The following is a 16406-nucleotide window of genomic DNA, read 5'->3' as shown; positions in this document are numbered from 1 at the left end:
AGACCGCTTAGCAAGCGGCGCAACCGAGACGTCATCGACAACATCATTGCGGGTCTTCGTTACTTCGCGTCGGCTTTTGCTCCACCTCCGCCACCACCTCCCGAGCCGGATTAGCTTTTTTAGCTTTGTTTGGGGCTTGTCCTGCTGTACCCCCAGCATGACTTTGTGACTTGTTTGTACTTTGTACTGATGTGTTGGATGCTTGGTTCGTTGCTTTATAATATAAAGCGGGGGAAACCCTTTTTCTTAAAACTTTGCTCAATGAGGTCTCTGCAGCATGAGATCAGAGCAACCTGATTTCAGATAAGCCATCATAATCCCATAATCCCATAACCAGTGCTCAAATGTGAAGAACAGATGGAAAAATTGTGAAGGGCAGACCTGGTTGTATAACATTTGAGATCCGTGGGTCTCTCAACTGCGGGCGCGGGAGATATTTTCGTCCATTACCTCTATGGTGCTCTCGTCGGTGACGTCCAGCGGCAGCACGGTGAGGCGCAGCGCGTGCTCCCGCCTCAACTCCTGGAGCTCCACGGCGGAGTCGGGGGCGCGGCACGTCGTCCCTGGTCATTCCTCGTCCGCAGCAGCTGCCTCACCTGCAGGCAGAAATCAAGAGGCGGGAGATGAGATCAGCGAATCGGAAATTCGGAGTGGAGGGAAGGGGGATAGGAGATGGAAGGAGAGGTAGGAGACTAGCTGGGGTTGGGTTAGGGTTGTGGTGCTCACGAACTGGAGCCCGACGCCCAGCGAAGCGCCCTGCACAATGGAGGCGCCGCGTCCGGCAGGGCCCATGGGGGCGGCCGCCGGCGGACGAGAACGCTCTTACCGCCGTCGACATTGCCGCTCTGAGAGAATTCGCGTCCCGGCCGCTCTTTCCGGTTGAGGGCGGCGCGTAACGGCGTCGTCGTCGTCCCACCTCCCGTCACATGGTTGGACACCGTACTCAGGTTGCAGCCTTGCAGCCATGGCGGGGCGGCGAACGGGACAGGACGCGGCTGGAGGAAGGGACACCGTCTGGGCCGTGCCGCGCGGCCGGCATGGCACACGATTAAAAGGGCTAGGTCGGCCTTCGGCCCGCTACGAAACAAGGCCGATCCTGAGCGGCCTTAAGGTCGGGCACGGCATGGCCCTTTTAACTGCGGGCCAACACAGCCCAGCTTGTAACTAAACTTTTTTCTTTTGCTAAAAAAAACTAAACTTTTTTATATACTTCTTAGAATTTTTTATTTATTTATTAATTTTTAAACTTCCCTGTATGTTTTCTTAATGTTTTAGATTTTCTGCAGTTTTTCTTTATTTTTTTTGACTGAAACGACCACAAAGCCAAAGCGGGGCGGCCTGCAGCCGTGTTGTGCCGGGTCTTAGCATACTACATCTCCGGTCGTAGCTTCACCATCTTTGGTTGCAGCATCGATGCCCGGCGTGGTCCGTGTGGCGGTCACAAGTGCAACTTTTTGATTCACCGGCAACCACGTGGTTCCAGCCACCGCGTCGCGCGGTCGCAACACCTCGCGCTACTAATTTCAGCAGCTGTCGCAACACCTCTGCCTGACCAGTCTGTCGGTTTGGTTCTTGTCGCACCAGCGGCGAAGGAGGTCTGCGGCAACAGTGAGATCAGAGCTGGAACAACCACTGAAAGCGGCGGTCTACTTCCATGGCAGAAGCATAGATCAAGACGAGCTCGAGCAAGCCACCGGGCCCATGCGATTCTCATATGGTGAGCTCGCGGCCGCCACCGAATGTTTCTCCAACAGTAATAAGCTAGGAGGAGGAGGATTTGGATCCGTGTACCGTGAGTTCCTCCATGACACAAACCTCGACATCGCCGTGAAGAAAGTGTCCAAGAGCTCCCGGCAGGGCTGGAAGGAGTTCGTCTCCGAGGTGAGGATCATCAGCCAGATCCGGCACCGGAACCTCGTGCAGCTCGTCGGATGGTTCCACAGCGGCGACGACGATGATCTCCTACTTGTCTACGAGCTGATGCCCAAAGGCAGCCTCGATGCTCACCTCTACATGCCAGACCACCTACTATCGTGGCCGGTCAGGTACGAGATTGTGCTCGGGCTTGGCTCTGCGCTGTTGTACCTGCACGAGCTGTGCTGTTGTACCACAGGGACATCAAGCCAAGCAACGTGATGCTGGACGCATCCTTCAGTGCCAAGCTCGGCGACTTTGGCCTTGCCAGGATCGTCGGCAACGGCAGGGGCTCATGCACGACAGGAGCGGCCGGGACCCTCGGCTACATGGACCCAAAGAGCCTCTTCACTGCCACTGTCAGCATGGAGTCCGACGTCTATAGCTTCGGCGTCGTCCTGCTCGAGATTGCATGTGGCCGACGGCCGACGGTAATCCAAGAAGACGACGACGACTCTATTGTCCACTTGCTGCAGTGGGTCTGGGAGTCGTATGGCAAAGGAACCATCCTCGAGGTGGCCGATGAGCGGTTGGATGGGGAGTTTGACGGGCAGGAGATGGAGCACGTCATGGTGGTCAGGCTTTGGTGCGGGCACCCTGACCGCAACTTGAGGCCATCCGTCAGGCAGGCTGTCAGTGTGATGCGGTTCGATATGCCGTTGCCAAGCCTCTCGGCAAAAATGCCGATCGCAACCTACATGCCACAACCGTCAGCTGAAGATTCTTTTGGTACTTCAGATGCCAGCAGCGGCGATGGCGGCACTCTTTATGTCGTTACCTTCCTGAAGGCATCGCCATGGAGAAGCTCTAGACCTCTATCCGCTAGCTCCAGGGGAAACCCTAGATCAGTAGATCGGATGACGGTAGCGCGTTGGTGTCGTTTCCTAATTGGGAGCGTCATTCTTGGAGGCGTACATGGGATCGAGGGACCAGTGGGCGGCTTCTTTGGTGGAGCGGTGTTTCATCCTACCCATTGAAGGCGACGGATCTCGGCGGTGTGGAGCAGTGGAGACTCGGCAGCCGATACGGTGATGGACTCGCGCAGGAGGAGGTAGCTGCCTGGCGTCATGGTGGCGTCGATGGTAGAGTGGCCTGACAAGGTAGAAGCCTCAATATCTGCTCTGAAGAAGGACCTGTGGAAATGGCGGCGACGACACATGTGAGTGCGTCAGACCGGTTAATGCCCTAGACCCGGTATGTGGCTCGGCTGGGGCTTCCGGCTTTTGAAGATAGGCTTAGGTGAGTGGTCTGGGTATTTGGCCCAGCTAGCACCCCTTCATCATATGGATAGGAGTAGTGCATTTGTTGCCAGGATGGCAGATTCAGGCATATTGTTGTAATGCTTTGTAAGGTCCTCGAGAATAATCAATAAAGTGGCCGCATGCATCTCCCAGATGCAGAGGCCGGGGGTCATCCTCCTTTTCTAAAAAAAAAAAGATGCCAGCAGCGGCACCGGCAGCATCGAGGCCGCCACAAGCTCTGCACAAACTTGATTAGATTACTACTGCATCGCTTATATGGCCTTCAGAACTGTTTCAAGAATTATTATTTTGTACTAGTAGCGTTGTTTAAAATAAGAAAACGAAACTGGACTATAAGGACTGTGGCCACTCAGGCCATAAAATCGCCTGAAACTCGAATTTGAGTTATAAGTGAACTTTTGAATTTTAGGTTCGAGGCCGCCACGAGCTCGACACAGACTTGATTAGATTGTACTATTGCATCGCTGATCTGTGCCTTTAGGGTTATTTCAGGAATTTTCTGGTACTAACATTTAGCAATGGCTTTGAGCAAAATTGACAGAAGAAACAGAACTGGACTATGAGTCTCTCACCACCCAGGCCAGAACCGCCTGAAACTCGACTTCGACTTATCAGTGAGATTTCAAATTATGGGGACGTTGCAGCGAAAGGTAGTGGCTGACTAGAGATAAACCAGCGTGATGCAGTAGGAGTACTTCAACTTAACTGGTCATTATCCAAGTCAGGAATTTTTGGTCAACAGATCTAGGGAATGAATAACGGGACATGCACATCTGTTGTCTATGTAACGCTGATTTAGAAATCTAGTGCTGGAGAAAATTCGTACCTGCATGAAGTGTGAGATACGCCAGACATGCGCGTCCTGACTGCCCATGTCCATGCCTTAGTTAGTGGTAGAAGTGCTGGGTCGTCATCATCATGGATTCTGACATAGCTAGTAGTCCAATGTGCTACACACAGATTTGTTTCTGCGCCTGAAAATTCTTCTGCTTGAGTTGTCAAGGAGACAGATGACCGAATCCATTGACTTCACGGATCCTGTTAACTTCCCAGATTCTAATCGGCAAAATATTCTCTCCTTTTCAGTCCTGTCACACACAGTAGACCATTGCTATTAGTAAACGGCAATTAGTCATAATTCATAAATAATTAGATCGACCTGCTAGTGTATCGCCTCTGCTACTATACCTCATTCTCCTTTGCAACTCTCTTGACCAAACGATGGTGTCAAGGCTGTTACTTTGTTCATCTCCATCTTTTTATCAACAGCCTCAGTGAGGAAATTGCACAGAACTTGTGATGAGTCTCACCAGGAAGTAAGTCTCACATGTCAACATCTTCACCTATTTTCATCCTCCCATCTCTCTCCAGTCCCTCAGGAGCTCAACTTGGACTTCTTCAGCATCCAGTAGTTAAGTTGACTGACCATCCACTCTACCATCTTCTTGACCCCCTCGAGAGAAGTGAACACTGCTGCATAAAGCCACACAGAAATTGATTTTATGTTGAATGAAAGCGGAAAAAATTTAACATTCAGTAGAAAAAGCACCGGTCACTCCCCAACTTCAAATCTTTTTCATCCACATCATACTACCGACTACTCCTCGATCAATTGATTTGACTGCCGCGGGCTCCATGCCTCCGCTCTTGCGTTTGCTAGTTGCTGCCGCTCGGACGCAAGCGCCGGGCTGTGCTTTGAGTGCAAGCTGTCCAAGGGGCATTACAGCTACACCCAGGTTCAGGGATATCCATTTAAAAACAATAAAAATCACAACAATTTGATTTAATGACACATTATGGATACCGTGTCGACATCCAGTGATAAAATTCATTTATGTAACTATGTACATCTCTTATTTCTCCTGCAAACTTGCATGTCATCAAAAAAATTGGGAACACGTTAAGAAAACCATTGTGGACCTTCATTCAGGGTTCATTTTGTTAGATGTGTATAGTCCCTTTCCGGTATATCCCCGTTCTATAAGGGGTTTTCTGCACTTTGACACACATGTATATGTAATGGCCTTTGGCCCTCAGGAAATACTAGTTGCTCATTATCCAACATGGTATCAGATGTTAGGTTCTCCTCTCTCCCGCACGCTGCAACTCCGTGCTAGCTTCTCCTTCGATCCACCCACTGCCAGGTCTGGTTCTCCTCGCCGCGGATCCGGCCGCCCCGGTTCTCCTCGCCGCGGATCCGGCCGCCCCAGCTCTCCTCGCCCCGGCTCCGGCTGCATCGCCTCTTCTCGCCGCGGATTCGGCCGCCCCCGCTCTCCCCGCCCCGGATCCGGCTGCCCCGCCTCTTCTCGCCGCGGATTAGGCCGTCCCGGCCCTCCTCGTTGCAGCTCCGTCCGCCCCGTCCTGCTCTGTTCGGCTGCTGAGGTGGCTGCTTCGCTCGGCCCCGCGCGTGAGCTGCCTGCCGCCGCGGGTCCTCTGAGCCGCCTGCTCTCGTTCGGCCCCGTGCCTGCTGCGAGCCGTCGCGGGTCCTTGCCCGCTTGCCTGCTGCGAGCCGCTCGCCTCGGGTGTACGAGCCGGCAGGTGTGAGCGAGCGCTCAATCCCGATCGATCCAGATCGGGTCCTCCCCATCGTTGACTCAAAAAAAAGGGACAGAACAGGATATCTCAGTATGTCATCTTCCGGATATGTGGCTGTTCCTCGCTGCTCGGTGATTTTTGATGGCACCAACTATGCTGAGTTTGTGGGCTTCATGCGCATCCATATGCGTGGACTTCTTCTGTGGGGTGTTCTCTCTGGCGAGGTCCTCTGTCCGCCATGTCCTGTTGCGCCCGTGGCACCGATTCCACCCGTGCCGCCGGTCCTTGCTGCTGATGCTTCTCAGGCTGACCGTGATGCGGCCAAGGTCCTAGATGATGCTGCGGTTGATGCCTATGATCAGCAGGTATCTGCTTATTCAGATGCTCTTTCTGTGTACCGTGATGACCTGTCAGCTTATACTCAGTGGTGCAATGATGATGCTCGAGCTGCTGCTGTTCTCACTGCGAGTGTCCTCCCTCAGTTTGCTTCGGAGTTCATGGGACTTGGCACAGTTGCAGCGATATGGTCTTACCTCGGTCAGCGCTATCAGCCCTCTGGTGATGCTCTCTACCTCTCTGTGGTGCGTCAGGAGCACGCACTCCAGCAAGGTGATTCCTCTGTTGATGAGTTCTATTCACAGTGCTCTGCCATCTGGCGCCAGCTTGACTCTCTTCAGACAGTTGTTTGTGGAACCTGCCGTTGCTGTAGACTACTCGGTCGGATCTGGAGTTTCAGAGGGTTCATGAGTTCTTATCTCGTCTCCGCTCTGAGTTTGAGCCTCGACGGGCGCACCTCCTTGCTCGTGGTCGTGTTCCTATCTCAGAGATACTTGCTGAGCTTCGTGCTGAGGAGACCCGCCTTCGCTCTGCTGGGTTGCTTCTGGTTCCGTCAGTACTGGCTGCTCGGGCTCCTACCTCGTGTGCTCGCCTCACTGCTCAGCCACTCCTACCTACTCCTCCAGGGGGGGTGAGCCGTCTCCTTATGCTGAGAAGGGCACGTCGCGACGTGACACTGTCTGTGGTTACTGCTCCCGGCCAGGTCACCCAGAGCCTGATTGTCGTCAGAAGAAGCGAGACCAGAGGCGCTCCTCCTTCAGCGGGACTCCTGTGTCCTCCTCAACTCCGTCACTCACTGACCAGGACATTGTTCGCCTCAAGCGTCTCCTTGCTTCCTCGGGCTCCTCATCGACTGCTCAGCTGCTGCTGTGACTGCATCCCCTTCCTCACCATCACTGGCCTCTACACAGTCAGGTACATCCTCGTGGGTTCTAGATTCTGGAGCCTCCTTTCATATGTCCTCTGATTCTTCCGCGTTGTCTTCTCTCCGACCTCTTGATTCGCCTATTAATGTTCTTACTGCCGATGGCACATCTCTTCCTATTGCTAGTCGTGGTATTCTTTCCACTCCGTCCTTCGCTGTTCCGAGTGTTTCACATGTTCCTCGTCTTACCATGAATCTTTTTTCCGCTGCCCAACTTACTGATTCTGGTTGTCGTGTCATTCTTGATACCGACTCTTGCTCCATTCAGGATCGTCGCACCAAGACTTTGGTTGGTGCTGGCCCTCGGCGCCGTGAGTCGGAGGGCCTTTGGGAGGTTGACTGGCTTTGTGTTCCTTCCGCTGCCACCACTTCTGCCAGCTCTCATGCTCTTGCTGCCTCTTCGTCTGCGTCCTTCCAGCAGTGGCATCATCGCCTTGGTCACATTTGTGGCTCTCGCTTGTCTTATTTAGTTCGTCAGGGCCTCTTAGGGTCTGTATCTGGAGATGTCTCCTTACATTGTAATGGTTGCAGACTTGGCAAACAGACCCAGTTACCTTATCCTACTAGTGAGTCAGTATCTCAGCATCCGTTTGACTTAGTTCATTCTGATGTCTGGGGTCCGGCTCCCTTTGATTCGAAAGGTGGTCATCGCTACTATGTTCTGTTTATTGATGATTTCTCTCGCTACACTTGGCTCTACTTCATGAAATCTCGTAGCGAGGTTCTCTCTATATACAAACGTTTTGCTGCCATGGTTCACACTCAGTTTGCCACGCCCATTCGTACTTTTCGTGCTGACTCTGCTGGGGAGTATATCTCTCAGCTGTTGCGTGGTTTTCTAGCGGAACAGGGTACTCTTGCCCAGTTCTCATGTCCTGGGGCTCATGCTCAAAATGGCGTTGCCGAACGCAAGCATCGACATTTGCTTGAAACGGCTCGTGCGCTCATGATTGCTGCTTCCCTTCCACCCCATTTTTGGGCTGAGGCTGTTTCTGCATCCACCTATCTCATCAACATTCAGCCATCGACTGCTCTGCAGGGTGGCATTCCTATGGAGTGTCTCACTGGTCGCTCTACTAACTACTCAGCTCTTCGCATGTTTGGATGTGTGTGCTATGTTCTTCTTGCCCCCCGAGAACGCACCAAACTGACTGCTCAGTCGGTTGAGTGTGTTTTCCTTGGCTACAGTGATGAGCACAAGGGCTATCGATGTTGGGATCCTGTGGGTCGTCGCTTGCGCATCTCGCGTGATGTGACTTTTGACGAGTCTCGTTCTTACTACCCACGTTCTTCTTCCTCGAGTTTCTCTGTTGACGACCTTTCCTTCCTTCTTCTTCCCGATACGCCCCGCTACGTGCCTCCTGTGTCACCTCTTCCTCTGGCACCTCTCCTTCCTTCTCATTCACCACCGACCCCGTCTTCTCCCTCCTCCTCCTCCACCTCTCCACTATCATCTCCAGTCCGTCGTCCTCTCTCCCCGTTTCCTCTCCACTATACTCGTCGCCCTCGTCCTGAGGATGTCTCCTCTGACGAGCCTTCCACCTCTGCTGCACCTCTCACGCCTCCCCCGGTTCACAACCTCCGTGCTGCGGTGCCGCCCAGTGACATGACTTGCAAAGCTGACGACCCGCTCACCGAGTTGAGGCTCTGGCCGGCGGCGAGGGTGGTGTTTGACGTAATGCCGCTCCAGGCTTACCGGATGTAGATTCATTCTAGTCTTCTACCTAGACTTGGTTGTTCTTTCATCTTACTTTTAGCTGACCGTGGGGAATTTTGCTATTGGGATTTGACTTGTAATAGAAGAGCTCTGGCTGATCGAGAATGTTGGTAGGACTCCATTGGATCTTGGTATTAATAGAGCGTTGGATTTTCTGTAATCGTCTTGCTTGCTGGTTAGGTAATCAAGAAAGTTCTGAACTTTGTGTAATTCTTCGTGCTTCTTAATGATCAATAAATTTCTGAACATCTTGTAATTTCCATGACCATTGCAATCGACAAATCAATCTTTAGCAATTTTCTTGTTCACTGAAGATTACTGATTTTTTCTTGCTTGTTGGTTGTTGGAAGTAATCCAGAAAGAGTTTACGTTCTTTGTAGTACCTTTTTCTTGCTTGTGATGTGTCGTTTCTCGTGTTCAGTACTTCAGTTACTCCTGGTCTGCGTGGATTCAGTACTTCAGTATAATTGTGCCTCAAGATGAATGACCTGCATGATAATGTGTCAGTAGTTCTTCCAACAAAAAACTGAAAATTGAAAAGTTACTCATGATCTTCCAGGGCCAAACGCTGTCAAGACAAAGCAGCCTTTTCCAGTTGTTTTCACTGAATCTGAATTCTGAAACACTGGGATTGGAACGCTCGATTCAGTACTCATGGCTATTTACTATTTTTTGCAAAAGAAAATAAATACTCGTGGGTATTTCCGAATTTGCTTGCTTGTTGGAAGCATTCACACAGATTATACGTTTTGGGTCACGCTAACTGTCACACGTGTGGCAGGAAGGTAGACGCACCACACGTCTCTAATGTAAACAGATTGCCACGTCATCGCATGCATGCATGCAGGAATCTTTTTGGATTTTCAGTTTTTAAAATGTTTTATCTCCTAAACGAAAAATCCGATTAAAAATCCGTTTTCACCATTAAATCCCTCGCGATGAGATCTTCGAAACTAGATCCCATGTTGATATGTTTTGATGAAAATTTTTTTGAATTAAAAGTTGCCATGTCTATTGCATATGAATTGTCATGATGTTTACACTGAAGTTGCCATGATATGTTTCAGCTATTTTCTTCTACATTTAAAAGTAAATTTTGACATTTATAAAACGGAGAATTAAGAAACTAGACTTGCCATGAACCATAAACTAAAATTGCCATGATACATGCACGTAAAATTGCCATGGTTCATACAAAAAATAATTTTCATGGTCAAAGTACTGGAGTTGCCATCATCAAAATACTAAAATTGCCATGATCTACAAACTAAAATTGCCACATGGCAACTTTAGTTTAAGCCCTATGGCAACTGCAGTGTAAACATCGTGGCAACTTCTGGCAAAAAAAAAATTCGTCGAAACATATCAACATGGGGTCTAGTTTTGAAGATCTCGTCGAGACGGATTTAATGGTGAAAACGGATTTTTAGTTTGCTTTTTTATTTAGGAGATACAACATTTTTAAGCCGAAAACCAAAAAAAATTCTGCTGATGTCATCTATTCATACGTGGCAAAATGAGTGGTGATGGAGGCGTGTGGACGATGTGCAAACGCCCACACGTGTGGGCGTTAACATTTCCGTACGTTTTTGGTGCACCTTTTTTTGCATTTTTTGGCACATGGATCAACGGGGATCAAATTTGTTTTTGGAGAAAAAAATGGGAATCAAGATACAACCCTCCTTGAGAAGTTTTTGCCCTGAATTCACCTTCTATTTTATACTTTATTTGAAAATTCAAAGCAGATTTGCTTGTTTGCATTAAACTTTGAATTCTGAAACAATTGAGTCGGAGATTAGACTACTTTTCTTTTACAAGGAAAGCCTTAATGAAAACATTGACACATCATTCGCGAGGTTATTAAGAATAATGCTTGGTGTTCATTGGCCCAATTACAAGATTGTCAACAAAAGACCTTTTAGCTAACTTGTGTCCCACTCCATTTGCTTCCTGATGGCAATGCCGAAGTTCAATTGTTCCAATATCCCTTGCAATCTCAGTGTGCATATATCGCTGCCGTTGGATCATACCATTCTTGTTATCCTAGGCACAATTCAATTACTTACACAATGCAACAGTTGCACGGATCTTGCGATCTTGCTTACAGGCTATTACTATGATCACAGTGCCAAACCATAATGAAACAAGAACCAGGGCTTGTAAACCCGTAGATGGTGCTAACCTTCATTTGTTAGGTCTTTCACGAATATGACAATTAATTCTTGCCCGTTGAAGCCATTGGATATCTTGCTTTTTTAGAAGGTGTTCTTATTTCATAATAGAGTTCATTCTTCCTCGGCTCCTCGCCTCATTCTCATCAGACATCGGACCACACATCCTTCTCTAGATCACGTTGTACCATGCGCAAGCATTTCTCTGGCTTCTTGAGGACTTACCCATTCTGGTTGCCTCAAAGCACTGCCTTCCTGTTCTCCTCTGAGCATTTACCACACGGTAGTAGTCGGTATCCAAACAACAACGACCGATGATCACTGTGATTAAACTCTAAGTGGACAAGAGTTGCATGAGGTTGCATAGTTTACCATGCACCGCTTGACATTGCCCGACCAAGACGCTTCCTGGTCCAATCCTTTCTCCAGGTGAAATTATCGTCCATGAACCCAATGTTCTTGAGTTCACAACCATTGAGAGCACCCCGAAAAGTTTCCATATACTTTCGGGGACGAGGGTTGGCCTGCTTTCTCCTCCATGAACATGATTTCATTTATGTCACCCACCAATAGCCATGGGTGGTCAGGGTGTTACTTTAGGTAGCACATGCGCTCCCATGTCTAGTGTTTCTCCTCCCAATGGAATTCACCATAAGTTCCAGTGAGTCTCCATTCCCTTCCACCCCCTTCACCACCTTAACATCAATGTAACTAGATGATACCCTGCGCGTTGCTGCGGGAACGTGTGCTGCTATAAGGAGGGGGTTTATCGAGTAAAAAGTAGTGAGACCATTAAAGGGGTGTATAAATAAATATATGTTTGTTTGAACCTTTGATAGAATTATATGAGGAGTCAAAAAATTACTATAAGGTTTTAGGGCACTGGTTCGCCATATTAAAATTAATTAACAACTAATATCATTCTGGCCTTTATGGTCATTCCTTGTGTAAGATCCAAATAGAGTGCTTAAAAAGAAGATAAAAAAGAGTTGGGTGCCACTTTAATGGACTCTTATGATTACAAAATGGCAACCAATGGACTCTCTTTATCTGATAATGTTCATGGTCGAAGAAACGGGCAAGATAAACCAAGTCATGAACGGCTTATTGATTTGAGACGACCAATCCATATATTCCCGAAACCAATCAATAGTTACTTGCTCGTAGGAAACAATGCATATATCTATTGTCTTCAGTATTGGACAGCACATGTAGGTAAACAACCTGACATGATATACTCGATTCAGAAAAAAGTGAGGGGCCTTTTTTCACCTAGGAAGTATTCTAGCATGGTACATGATACTTACCAAATTAACTTGTTCGCAACTGATTTTGATGCAAATATAAGAGAACAATGGCATATTTCAACACAATAATTAGTACAAAAAGCTGCAAAGCAAATGTTTCTGTGATGTGCCATATATGAACTCAATATGCCATCCTAGTAGTATTTTTGCAAAAGAAAGAGAACATCATGTCCCTGAATATGCAGATACAAATAGTAACCTGGTACATAAACATATATAAATTAGTAGCCTAAAACCAGATCGATGATAATTAGTAACTGAAATCAGTTATATATATTCATGTGCTCTGTAGTTCATTTAAGGGAATCCTACAGAATAGGTGAGCAAAGACATACCAAGATTCAGGTTGGACATGATGGATGACAGGATGATTTTCCTTTGCAAGCACTCCTGTACAGTTCCACGGGATAATCTCATATATGTTCCACCTGAAGATAGTGAAAAGACAACCGTGCTTACTAATATAAACAATACCAATAAACATCATCAAGACTAAAGCAGCAGTGTCTTCGACTTTCCATTGAAACCAAACTAAGACCTATGATTAATCTTTAATAATGCAAAAAAGAGAACGGAGAATGGAGAACCTGTCACCAATTCACCACAAATCGAGCCATTGCCTGTCGGCCACCCATTTTCCCGGAGAACGGTGTTTGAGGCGTGGACAACCCTGCCAAAGTTTTCTCTGAGGTGCGACAGAGCATGCCTTCACCCACAACCACGGGGAACGACCCGGGAGGAGGCATCGCAGTGGAAGCGGAAATACTCGCGGTGGTGGTACGAAACAACAGCAAGTCGAGTTGCATCTTTTGTCGATCTAGTGCCAGAAGTGGGGACAGAAGAGTGCTAGGAGGAGGGAGGCCCTCCTCGATGCTGCCCCGCGGCGGCGCTGTACGGAGCCGCTTGATGGGTCGCTCTCCTCTGTGCGTCCTACACAGGCAGGAAAGGAGAGACCATCAGACCATCACTTCGTCGTTGGATTGGATCTCTCATTTTCTTGTTTGCTTTTGGTGGAGTGGATGATTGACAGGAAGGACAAACTACACGTGAGATCTATCTTCCATCAGAGTGCAGGTGAATTTGGCTACTGTAGATCACACGAGGGGATTAATAGCCAAGGAAACTACCGGAGAACGAAGAGACGGAGAAGGGAATTAATAGCTGAGCAAACTGCCGGAGAATTAAGAGACGGAGAAGGAACAGACAGAAATATTAATCTAGTGGGGAGATAAAAAGAATAGGCCTTATTACGGTTAGAAAACTTGGTCTTCATTATCGATCAATTCACGCCCGAGGAGGTGGACGTGGTGTACGTGGGGAATGCATGAGTGTGACGTGGTTCATTGCTGATGTGTAGATGTTACATGTTAATATAGGATGATGTGGCACATTGCTGATGTGGATAGTGTGCATGATGAGAGAATAGGGAGTAGTGGGGAGCAACTTCTAACTTCTGTTCTTCAAAATAGCACTAACCACCCTTCCTCATCACTCACCGAGACAATTTGAAATTTTGTATGCAACTTTCTAGACAAACACTTAACTTGATAGTTGTCGAGGTGTGTCTCCGACAGAAGTAAAACCTCGGGGTTACAACAACGCTGGGCAACCAGGAATGCTCGAACTACGGCAACGTTACCAAACCACGGTAGTTCAAGAATTGGACTTTTAATTTTTGCCGGCGCTCTCATCCGAGAGAGACTGCTGATCCTGTTGAAGTTGAACTTGCATCACCGTCCTGTCTTTTCTTATCGTTCCGTTTTCATGGTTGCAGCCTTGCAGCCATGGCGGGGCGGCGAACGAGACGACACGCGGCTGGAGGAAGGGACACCGTATGGGCCGTGCCGCGCGGCCTGCGGCACGGCACACGATTAAAAGGGCTAGGTCGGCCTTCAGCCCGCCACGGAACAAAGCCGATCCTGAGCGGCCTTAAGGTCGGGCACGACATGGCCCTTTTAACTGCGGGCCAACACAAGCCAGCTTGTAACTAAACTTTTTTCTTTTGCTAAAAAAAAATAAACTTTTTTATATCCTTCTTAGAATTTTTTATTTTTTCTTAATTTTTAAATTCCCCTGTATGTTTTCTTAATGTTTTGGATTTTCTGCAGTTTTTCTTTATTTTTTTAGACTGAAACGACCACAAAGCCAAAGCGGGTCGGCCTGCAGCCGTGTTGTGCCGGGTCGATGCCCATGGCTAGGCCTTCAGGCCGGCACGGCACGGCCGGCCCATGTGGCTAGGTTTGTGTATGTCTCACTTTCCTTCAATTTTTCCTTTTTCTTTCCCGTTGTTTATATGTACTAGTAAATATGTCAGTGCGTTGCAATGGGAGAAAAAAAATATCCCGGATGCATCCTTCTACATGAAAAATTCCTAAGAATTCTTACCATTGGGTAATACCTCATGAAAAAAATCCTAAGAATTGAAATAGATAGGGCTTATAAATCCTTCATGTTTCTTGTTTCTTTGATTTGGAAGTTTGGTAAACTGAGTGAGCCCTGAAATGATAGGAGCTATGGCTCGAGGTTTGTTTAATACCCCCTCTGTAAACTTTTATAGGACCTTTTATAGTGACCTAGAAGGTCCTATAAATTTTTATAGAGTATTTCCAATGGTCAAACAAGTTAATGAAGGGGACATTATGTCAATGGTCAAGTTAAATATCTAGATACAACCTTTTAATTAGCATTAGTGTTTGGAGTGCACTCAAAAACTACACCTAACACCAAAAGAATGAAGGGGATCTTATTTGTGGGAATCGCTCGTGCTTCCCTTCGAACATTCTTCACATCTCTCTTCCGCTCTCTCATCTTGATTGATCACATACAGGTCATACTCATTGTCGCCGTCGTTGTCGTCAAACCCAAGGCGCGGCGATGGGCAACACGATGGTTGCTGCGGAGGCCATCCGCCTGTGCCCGAGCATTGAGCAGTGGTACGTGGAGGGAGGGTGTGAGGCTGGCGTTGCTTCAAGGATTGGAGAGGGATGGAATATTGTATAATAATTTAGTGTTGATCTGGTTACACACCGAACAGATCAAATTCGACTATCTTAATGAGAAGATGAGCGAAACATTGACATATGTGATATGAGCATGAAATTTTGAAACGCTAAAGAAAAAATGTGTCAATAATTATAAGAACAGAACACTCCCAAGGGTCAAAAAAAAGTCTTTGAATTATCTATCTTATAAAATGATATCAATGACCTAATATAAACGACATGTGTAGTATTTTCCTACAGAAAACATGTCTTAAAATAGTTTATGGCCACGGGCTGCAAAAACATATGTAAATGGATCCCTTCCAATGTTCAAATGGCTCTTTGAACCATCTATCACTATGAAAAATTGCATAACCTGGAGATGTGCGGTGTCGTCGTCGGTCACATATGGACAACAATAAACCATTGTTTGTATCTCGATCGATGAAGCAAATAATCAAACTGAAAATCTATTTATATTGAACACTCGATTCCATCTCGATAAAAATGAAAATTGAATTTCAATGCACTTCATTTTACAAACTTACAATGAGCTTTACATGTTTTTTTCTTCATACTGTGCTATTCCTCATAAAAATATCTCCTGCTAGAAACGGCTTCCTCTGCCTCGCCGGTCAAAACTATAGCCTTCGCGGCGTTGACTGCGCGAGGCGGCGGATGAACTCTCGTTTCAGCCGGCTGAGTGTAAGCTTTTCCCGTATTCTTTTCAGGGCAGTTGTATTTTTATATATGGAAAAGATAATTTGTGTCCAGTATGACATATTGTATTTTTTTTTATATGAAAGGAATCTGAGAAGCATTTTCTCTTCAATAATTATATAAAATATTGTAAAATTATATTTTTAAATAACAGACAAATTATATATGAAAATAATGGGCACAATATAATAATTACCATTCATTTCTAAAAAATGTCCACTTCATATTTAAAATTTGTTGACTATGTACTAAACAAATATCCTTATAAAAACTTCACACATATGTGAAAGTTATTCATGTTGATTTAATATAAGTTCATATGTGTTAGAATACATATTTCATATAATTTTAAAAACATATTTACCTATTTTGTCCAAAAAGGTGGAAAAAATAAAATACACAAAAGAAGGAGAAACCTGAAAGAATACAAAAAAATATAAAGAAACCCAAAAAGGAGAACAAAAAATATGAAGATAAAAGTGTTGCTCATGTTTGAAGCTCTTCACCCGACGACGGCTTAACTCCAGCGACATATGTG

The 16406-nt window shown here is 46.9% G+C and overlaps 2 pseudogenes; one reads left to right on the top strand and one right to left on the bottom strand.

The window, feature by feature from the left end:
• Positions 1 to 258: 258 nt before the first annotated feature.
• On the bottom strand, positions 259 to 1005 carry LOC119309106 (annotated as a pseudogene).
• LOC119309105 lies at positions 965 to 3657 on the top strand (annotated as a pseudogene).
• The last annotated feature ends 12749 nt before the right edge of the window (positions 3658 to 16406 follow it).

Source organism: Triticum dicoccoides, chromosome 5B, assembly GCF_002162155.2.
Source record: "Triticum dicoccoides isolate Atlit2015 ecotype Zavitan chromosome 5B, WEW_v2.0, whole genome shotgun sequence".
NCBI lineage: Eukaryota > Viridiplantae > Streptophyta > Magnoliopsida > Poales > Poaceae > Triticum > Triticum dicoccoides.
This window is presented reverse-complemented; position numbering and strand designations above follow the sequence as displayed.